This window comes from Cherax quadricarinatus, unplaced genomic scaffold, assembly GCF_038502225.1.
Source record: "Cherax quadricarinatus isolate ZL_2023a unplaced genomic scaffold, ASM3850222v1 Contig61, whole genome shotgun sequence".
NCBI lineage: Eukaryota > Metazoa > Arthropoda > Malacostraca > Decapoda > Parastacidae > Cherax > Cherax quadricarinatus.
In genome coordinates, this window is record NW_027195087.1 from 225,048 (window position 1) to 235,000 (window position 9,953).

The window sequence follows — 9,953 nt, forward strand, 5'->3', positions numbered from 1 at the left end:
TATATGTTTGATTTAGACCTATGCTTTAGGCCTATGGTTTAGGCCTGGTATAGGCCTATGGTTTAACACTAAAAAACAAACAAAAAAAATTGTGTTAATTTGTTAGGTAAGAAAATTCATGTGATTTGCATAGTTGAACTTGAGTTAATAATGGAACTTGACGGGACTTGACAGAACTTAATGGAACTTGAGGGAACTTAACGGGAACTAGGTTATAAATTTAACATCTTTGCTGTTAAAATTAAAATTTTATGACGACTTTGCGCCATAACGAGGGAAAGTGTCGTCCGGGGAGCGTAACTGTGATGTATTATGGCTGTGCTACACACAAGACATTAATAATAATAGTGATGGCAAATAACAGCCACCGCTGCTATTATTGACCTTAAAGATATAAATTATAATAACAGTGGTGGCTATTGTTTGAGGTTCAAAATATAAATAATAATAATTATAATAACAGGAGTGGCTGTTGTTGAAGCTTAAAGACATAAATAATGATAATAGCAGCAGTGGCTATTATTTGAAGTTCAAAACATAATAATTACAATAATAGCAGGAGTGGCTGTTATCAAAGGTTAAAGACAAATAATAATGATAATAGTAGTGGTGGCTATTGTTTGAACTTCAAAATATAAATAATAGCTTAAAGACATATTAAATAATAATGATAATAAACAGCCACCGCTGCTATTATTGACCTTAAAAACACAATAATATCAGCAGCGGCGGCTGTTGTTGTTCGGAGAGTTATTTGTGGTTCCCTCTTTATGGTGCTTATTGTCATCACCTGTCTCATCTTGACACATTTTGAGAGATATCCCTTTGATTTTGAGAGATATCCCTTTGATTTTGAGAGATATCCCTTTGATTTTGAGAGATATCCCTTTGATTTTGAGAGATATCCTTTTGATTTTGAGAGATATCCCTTTGATTTTGAGAGATATCCCTTTGATTTTGAGAGATATCCCTTTGATTTTGAGAGATATCCCTTTGATTTTAAGAGATATCCCTTTGATTTTGAGAGATATCTCTTTGATTTTGAGAGATATCTCTTTGATTTTGAGAGATATCCCTTTGATTTTAAGAGATATCCCTTTGATTTTGAGAGATATCCCTTTGATTTTAAGAGATATCCCTTTGATTTTGAGAGATATCCCTTTGATTTTGAGAGATATCCCTTTGATTTTGAGAGAGAGCCCTTTGATTTTGAGAGAGAGCCCTTTGATTTTGAGAGATATCCTTTTGATTTTGAGAGATATCCTTTTTGATATTGAGAGATATCCTTTTGGTTTAGAGTAACAAGTCTTTGATTTTGAAAGTAAGAGTTGTCTTCGTTTATTTTTGAGATATCTCTCAAAATTGAGCAGATATCCTGGTAATTTAGAGAGAGTCGGGTAGTTTTTTGAGTTCTGCTGATTACCCATTTTGTTCCCTTGTTGTATAATGTTGTAGGTAGTTTTAACTGGTCATTGACTACAACAACTACAACTACATCAGTGGGTTACTTTAAGATGTATTCCTTGTTGTATATTCCGAATAAACATTTATCCCTCATAAGAACGACTATTTTCAAAACTTTTACCACTAACTACTTAATCTGGGTTAATTTATTGCTATGCTAATTCACCCTATGACCCATATGGGTTTAGAGCTTAGATACAATTGTAATGACAAAACTGCAGGCCAGTGCGTTAATAATTGTATCAGCTGCCTACAATAACATTCAGGTTTGGAGCTTATATTAATGGGATTCGTCCAATTCGGCATAAGATGGCAGCTTTGAGGGGACATGAGCTAGAGTTCAACACAGCCACACTGGCCCATGCTAACCTCCCTATGGAGTATCCCTATGGTGTATCAAACCATACCATGGGCGGGTTCTATCCTCGCCCATGGTATGGTTTATTTGCAATTGTCATTACAATTTCGTGAGTCATGTTGATGGCTTTGAGGGGACTTGAGCTAGAGTTCGTCATGGCCAGGCTAGCTGGAGATTTGTCTGTAAAACCTTGCATTTGTGGACACAGTGGTGCCTATGCTAACCTTCCTATGGTGTAGAAATATACCTAGTTGGATGAATCTTATTGTGGCTAGCTGGTCTAGTGGCTAACGTGACGGTCTGGAGTTTTGAGACTGATTGCGGGTTCTATCCCCGCCTGTGGTATGGTTTAGTTCCATATTGTAGCCACAGCCCTGTGGGTTTAGTGCCTATGATTATTGTTGACCTCTAGTGGAGTTGTTAGCACACTGGCCATGGGTTCTAACCTCACAAGTACAGTGAGCTATTCTCTTGTTATGTCTATAACCCCACATACAACCATCTGTAAAGACTATGATGCAAATATGGTCACAACCTTATTAGGGTCATCCTGGAGGGTAATTTGCACTATAACTGTACTTAAGTGTACAGCTAGCCCTCCACTTTCGCAAGCTTCGAACGTTCTCAAATGCCCAGCCGAATGCCCACATGGGAAAAAAAGTATGGAAAAACGCCTCCCGCCATGTCCCTCTTACCCTCCCTTTTACCCCCTCAACTAGCAGCCTGCCAGTCCGCCACTCACTCAATCATTGTCCAGTTACTGTTCATGTCCTACCGTACACGTGTTTGTGTAGTGGTGCAAGTATGGCCCCCAAGCGAGCAGCAACTGCTATTGAATCACACACTAGACTCATCATGCCATGCAATTACTCTCCATATAATCACCTCCATTCAACTCTCATTGGAGAACATACAGAGAAGAATGATTAAAATGATTTACTGTGTAAGGAACCTCCCGTATGAAGATAGACTTAAACCCTTAAATCTCCACTCTCTGGAGAGACGTAGAATGAGGGGAGATATCATTGAGGTGTATAAGTGGATGACGGGCATAAACAAAGGAGATATTAATAAAGTACTGAGGGTGTCGAAACAGGTAAGAACCAGAAATAATGGGTTTAAGTTGGATAAATTTGGATTTAGAAAGGACATAAGTAAGTACTGGTTTTCTAACAGAGTTGTGGATGCATGGAACAATCTTCCCAGTAGAGTGATTGAGGCTAGGACTTTGGGCAGCTGTAAAAAGAGATTGGACAAATACATACGAGTGGGAGGGGCTGGGTTTGATTTGTCATTGGGTATGGGAGTAAATTCTTGGGTAACTTTGGGTAGAGGTCATTTTGATAAGGACCTGCCTTATGGGCCAGTAGGCCTTCTGCAGTGTTTCTCCATTCTTATGTTATTATCTATGTCATCAGTAACTTCATGGCTAACTATCATCACAATCACCATCGTCATCACAAGTCATCAGAGTTCGTCTGCCTAACCTTACGAGTGGTGAGAGTTTTGTTTGTTTGTTATTAAACCATAACATGTACGCATATACAAAACGTGTGTTTTACGATGTTTTCACATATTTTATGATTGTTCGTAGTTTAGTAGGTTAAGGAAGCAGTATTGTTAGGCTAAGTAAAGGCTATTATTATATTTCCCTACAATATTTTTGCGTATCAAAACATCCTCAAATTTTCAAGATTCACGAGGATCTTGTGGCAAGTGTGGAGGGCGTCCTGTACGTGTACTTAAATGTACCAACTAAAGCGTGTCCAAAACCTGTCCAGAAGCTGTCTAAAACATGTACAGGCTACACTCTTCATAATGGAAAAAAGGTCACTTTGACCTTTCTTGGATCATCCTGAGTAATTTAGACCAGGAAAATTGTACTTAAGTATACTTATTAAAGCACATCCCAAACCTGTCTAAAACACGTACAAACTTCACTTTTCAAGCACTACAATGATCACTTTTGACATTTTTTTGGGTCATCCTGGAGGGTAATTTACACTATATATGCAAGTGCTGTATGACCCTTGTAGGTTTAGTGTTTCTTTTTGATTATAATACATTATATATGATAACTGTACATGTACATGGTAGTGAGGTTCCTTGATGCTGGTGAGGGACCCTCCAGGGAGGTTCCTTGATGCTGGTGAGGGACCCTCCAGGGAGGTTCCTTGATGCTAGTGAGGGACCCTCCAGGGAGGTTCCTTGATGCTGGTGAGGGACCCTCCAGGGAGGTTCCTTGATGCTGGTGAGGGACCCTCCAGGGAGGTTCCTTGATGCTGGTGAGGGACCCTCCAGGGAGGTTCCTTGATGCTGGTGAGGGACCCTCCAGGGAGGTTCCTTGATGCTGGTGAGGGACCCTCCAGGGAGGTTCCTTGATGCTGGTGAGGGACCCTCCAGGGAGGTTCCTTGATGCTGGTGAGGGACCCTCCAGGGAGGATCCTTGATGCTGGTGAGGGACCCTCCAGGGAGGTTCCTTGATGCTGGTGAGGGACCCTCCAGGGAGGTACCTTGATGCTGGTGGGGGACCCTCCAGGGAGGTTCCTTGATGCTGGTGAGGGACCCTCCACGGAGGTTCCTTGATGCTGGTGAGGGACCCTCCAGGGAGGTTCCTTGATGCTGGTGAGGGACCCTCCAGGGAGGTTCCTTGATGCTGGTGAGGGACCCTCCAGGGAGGTTCCTTGATGCTGGTGAGGGACCCTCCAGGGAGGTTCCTTGATGCTGGTGAGGGACCCTCCAGGGAGGTTCCTTGATGCTGGTGAGGGACCCTCCAGGGAGGTTCCTTGATGCTGGTGAGGGACCCTCCAGGGAGGTTCCTTGATGCTGGTGAGGGACCCTCCAGGGAGGTTCCTTGATGCTGGTGAGGGACCCTCCAGGGAGGTTCCTTGATGCTGGTGAGGGACCCTCCAGGGAGGTTCCTTGATGCTGGTGATGGACCCTCCAGGGAGGTTCCTTGATGCTGGTGAGGGACCCTCCAGGGAGGTTCCTTGATGCTGGTGAGGGACCCTCCAAGGAGGTTCCTTGATGCTGGTGAGGGACCTTCCAGGGAGGTTCCTTGATGCTGGTGAGGGACCCTCCAGGGAGGTTCCTTGATGCTGGTGAGGGACCCTCCAGGGAGGTTCCTTGATGCTGGTGAGGGACCCTCCAGGGAGGTTCCTTGATGCTGGTGAGGGACCCTCCAGGGAGGTTCCTTGATGCTGGTGAGGGACCCTCCAGGGAGGTTCCTTGATGCTAGTGAGGGACCCTCCAGGGAGGTTCCTTGATGCTGGTGAGGGACCCTCCAGGGAGGTTCCTTGATGCTGGTGAGGGACCCTCCAGGGAGGTTCCTTGATGCTGGTGAGGGACCTTCCAGGGAGGTTCCTTGATGCTGGTGAGGGACCCTCCAGGGAGGTTCCTTGATGCTGGTGAGGGACCCTCCAGGGAGGTTCCTTGATGCTAGTGAGGGACCCTCCAGGGAGGTTCCTTGATGCTGGTGAGGGACCCTCCAGGGAGGTTCCTTGATGCTGGTGAGGGACCCTCCAGGGAGGTTTCTTGATGCTGGTGAGGGACCCTCCAGGGAGGTTCCTTGATGCTGGTGAGGGACCTTCCAGGGAGGTTCCTTGATGCTGGTGAGGGACCCTCCAGGGAGGTTCCTTGATGCTGGTGAGGGACCCTCCAGGGAGGTTCCTTGATGCTGGTGAGGGACCCTCCAGGGAGGTTCCTTGATGCTGGTGAGGGACCCTCCAGGGAGGTTCCTTGATGCTGGTGAGGGACCCTCCAGGGAGGTTCCTTGATGCTGGTGAGGGACTCTCCAGGGAGGTTCCTTGATGCTGGTGAGGGACCCTCCAGGGAGGTTCCTTGATGCTGGTGAGGGACCCTCCAGGGAGGTTCCTTGATGCTGGTGAGGGACCCTCCAGGGAGGTTCCTTGATGCTGGTGAGGGACCCTCCAAGGAGGTTCCTTGATGCTGGTGAGGGACCCTCCAGGGAAGTTCCTTGATGCTAGTGAGGGACCCTCCAGGGAGGTTCCTTGATGCTGGTGAGGGACCCTCCAGGGAGGTTCCTTGATGCTGGTGAGGGACCCTCCAGGGAGGTTCCTTGATGCTGGTGATGGACCCTCCAGGGAGGTTCCTTGATGCTGGTGAGGGACCCTCCAGGGAGGTTCCTTGATGCTGGTGAGGGACCCTCCAGGGAGGTTCCTTGATGCTGGTGAGGGACCCTCCAGGGAGGTTCCTTGATGCTGGTGAGGGACCCTCCAGGGAGGTTCCTTGATGCTGGTGAGGGACCCTCCAAGGAGGTTCCTTGATGCTGGTGAGGGACCCTCCAGGGAGGTTCCTTGATGCTAGTGAGGGACCCTCCAGGGAGGTTCCTTGATGCTGGTGAGGGACCCTCCAGGGAGGTTCCTTGATGCTGTTGAGGGACCCTCCAGGGAGGTTCCTTGATGCTGGTGAGGGACCCTCCAGGGAGGTTCCTTGATGCTAGTGAGGGACCCTCCAGGGAGGTTCCTTGATGCTAGTGATGGACCCTCCAGGGAGGTTCCTTGATGCTGGTGAGGGACCCTCCAGGGAGGTTCCTTGATGCTAGTGAGGGACCCTCCAGGGAGGTTCCTTGATGCTGGTGATGGACCCTCCAGGGAGGTTCCTTGATGCTGGTGATGGACCCTCCAGGGAGGTTCCTTGATGCTGGTGAGGGACCCTCCAGGGAGGTTCCTTGATGCTGGTGATGGACCCTCCAGGGAGGTTCCTTGATGCTGGTGATGGACCCTCCAGGGAGGTTCCTTGATGCTGGTGAGGGACCCTCCAGGGAGGTTCCTTGATGCTGGTGAGAGACCCTCCAGGGAGGTTCCTTGATGCTGGTGATGGACCCTCCAGGGAGGTTCCTTGATGCTGGTGATGGACCCTCCAGGGAGGTTCCTTGATGCTGGTGATGGACCCTCCAGGGAGGTTCCTTGATGCTAGTGAGGGACCCTCCAGGGAGGTTCCTTGATGCTGGTGAGGGACCCTCCAGGGAGGTTCCTTGATGCTGGTGAGGGACCCTCCAGGGAGGTTCCTTGATGCTGGTGATGGACCCTCCAGGGAGGTTCCTTGATGCTGGTGATGGACCCTCCAGGGAGGTTCCTTGATGCTGGTGATGGACCCTCCAGGAAGGTTCCTTGATGCTGGTGATGGACCCTCCAGGGAGGTTCCTTGATGCTGGTGATGGACCCTCCAGGGAGGTTCCTTGATGCTGGTGAGGGACCCTCCAGGGAGGTTCCTTGATGCTGGTGAGGGACCCTCCAGGGAGGTTCCTTGATGCTGGTGAGGGACCCTCCAGGGAGGTTCCTTGATGCTGGTGATGGACCCTCCAGGGAGGTTCCTTGATGCTGGTGATGGACCCTCCAGGGAGGTTCCTTGATGCTGGTGAGGGACCCTCCAGGGAGGTTCCTTGATGCTGGTGATGGACCCTCCAGGGAGGTTCCTTGATGCTGGTGAGGGACCCTCCAGGGAGGTTCCTTGATGCTGGTGAGGGACCCTCCAGGGAGGTTCCTTGATGCTGGTGAGGGACCCTCCAGGGAGGTTCCTTGATGCTGGTGATGGACCCTCCAGGGAGGTTCCTTGATGCTGGTGAGGGACCCTCCAGGGAGGTTCCTTGATGCTGGTGATGGACCCTCCAGGGAGGTTCCTTGATGCTGGTGAGGGACCCTCCAGGGAGGTTCCTTGATGCTGGTGAGGGACCCTCCAGGGAGGTTCCTTGATGCTGGTGAGGGACCCTCCAGGGAGGTTCCTTGATGCTGGTGAGGGACCCTCCAGGGAGGTTCCTTGATGCTGGTGAGGGACCCTCCAGGGAGGTTTCTTGATGCTAGTGATGGACCCTCCAGGAAGGTTCCTTGATGCTGGTGATGTACCCTCCAGGGAGGTTCCTTGATGCTGGTGAGGGACCCTCCAGGGAGGTTCCTTGATGCTGGTGAGGGACCCTCCAGGCACTGTATAATCTTACAGGTTTACCGCTTCCCCATGATACTCCTGCCAGCATACTCCACCAATTTTCAAAAGTCTGAATCTGCTCACCATTAAGAACATCCATACTTATTCATGTACCTTCTACATACACAGAACAATACACGCAAATATAAACCTTCCACTCAAACTTCTCCTCAACAACCTTAACAGGACACTTAACCACGAGACACAGATCTCTTATTTATTTTTATTTGCCGGTACTCTCCCGGCCCGGGTCTTTTCCAAGTAGTGGTGACCCGGCCTTGGCTCCCTATCTGGGGAGTATCTCCAGACCTAAGTCTCCCTTGTTAGGAGGTACAAGTACCCCCTCATCTTTGGGACCAAGTGTCCCCAGGCCTAGCCACAGTCCCCGCCGTCACGGGGCTCGTAGGGATCTCTTTTTGACATACCTCGTGTCCATAACACACAGTGTAAAAACTCTATGCACATAAAGGGCCCCAAAATAAGGAACCCATTACCAGAAGACACTAAAGTAACCCGGTCTGAAAATCAATTTAAGACTTCTCAAAAGCCACTTAATCACCCTAGACTAAATGTTAAATACTGAGTACACACAGACTCACCTATGTTCTCCCACATCTGAGTACACACAGACTCACCTATGTTCTCCCACATCATAACTTCAACAATCACATTGAACCTTTTATCCATTGTTGACACGAATATAATTGAACCATTGTTTTCACAAAACCATTTTTGAATATATGAACCCCTCAAGGAAGGTTCCTTGATGTTGGTGAGGGGCTCTTGATTTAGGAAATTGGATCTGTGCTCCAGTTCCCCGAATTAAGCCTGAATGCCTTCCACATTCCCCCCCAGGCGCTGTATAATCCTCCGGGTTTAGCGCTTCCCCTTGATTATAATAATGAATATATGAATATATCTTTTGTCTTATACAAATTTTGATTCACTTATAATTAATAATCTACTGTACAACTATATTTCTTAGTATTAAGTAGTCAGTCAGCCAATAATGTTAAGTTGACCCATAATACCCAGGCATAATACCCAGGTATAATACCCAGACATAATACCCAGGCATAATGCCCAGGCATAATGCCCAGGCATAATACCCAGGTATAATACCCAGACATAATACCCAGGGATAATACCCAGGCATAATACCCAGGCATAATACCCAGGCATAATACCCAGGTATAATACCCAGACATAATACCCAGACATAATACCCAGGCATAATACCCAGGCATAATACCCAGGCATAATACCCAGGCATAATACCCAGGTATAATACCCAGACATAATACCCAGGCATAATACCCAGGCATAATACCCAGGTATAATACCCAGACATAATACCCAGGCATAATGCCCAGGCATAATGCCCAGGCATAATACCCAGGTATAATACCCAGACAATACCCAGGCATAATACCCAGGCATAATACCCAGGTATAATACCCAGGCATAATACCCAGGCATAATGCCCAGGCATAATACCCAGGTATAATACCCAGGCATAATACCCAGGCATAATGCCCAGGCATAATACCCAGGTATAATACCCAGGCATAATACCCAGGCATAATGCCCAGGCATAATACCCAGGTATAATACCCAGGCATAATACCCAGGCATAATGCCCAGGCATAATACCCAGGTATAATACCCAGGCATAATACCCAGGCATAATGCCCAGGCATAATACCCAGGTATAATACCCAGGCATAATACCCAGGCATAATGCCCAGGCATAATACCCAGGTATAATACCCAGGTATAATACCCAGGCATAATACCCAGGCATAATGCCCAGGCATAATACCCAGGCATAATACCCAGGTATAATACCCAGGCATAATGCCCAGGCATAATGCCCAGGCATAATACCCAGGTATAATACCCAGGTATAATACCCAGGTATAATACCCAGGTATAATACCCAGGTATAATACCCAGGTATAATACCCAGGCATAATACCCAGGCATAATACCCAGGCATAATACCCAGGCATAATACCCAGGCATAATACCCAGGCATAATACCCAGGCATAATACCCAGACATAATACCCAGGCATAATACCCAGGCATAATACCCAGGCATAATACCCAGACATAATACCCAGACATAATACCCAGGCATAATACCCAGACATAATACCCAGGCATAATACCCAGACATAATACCC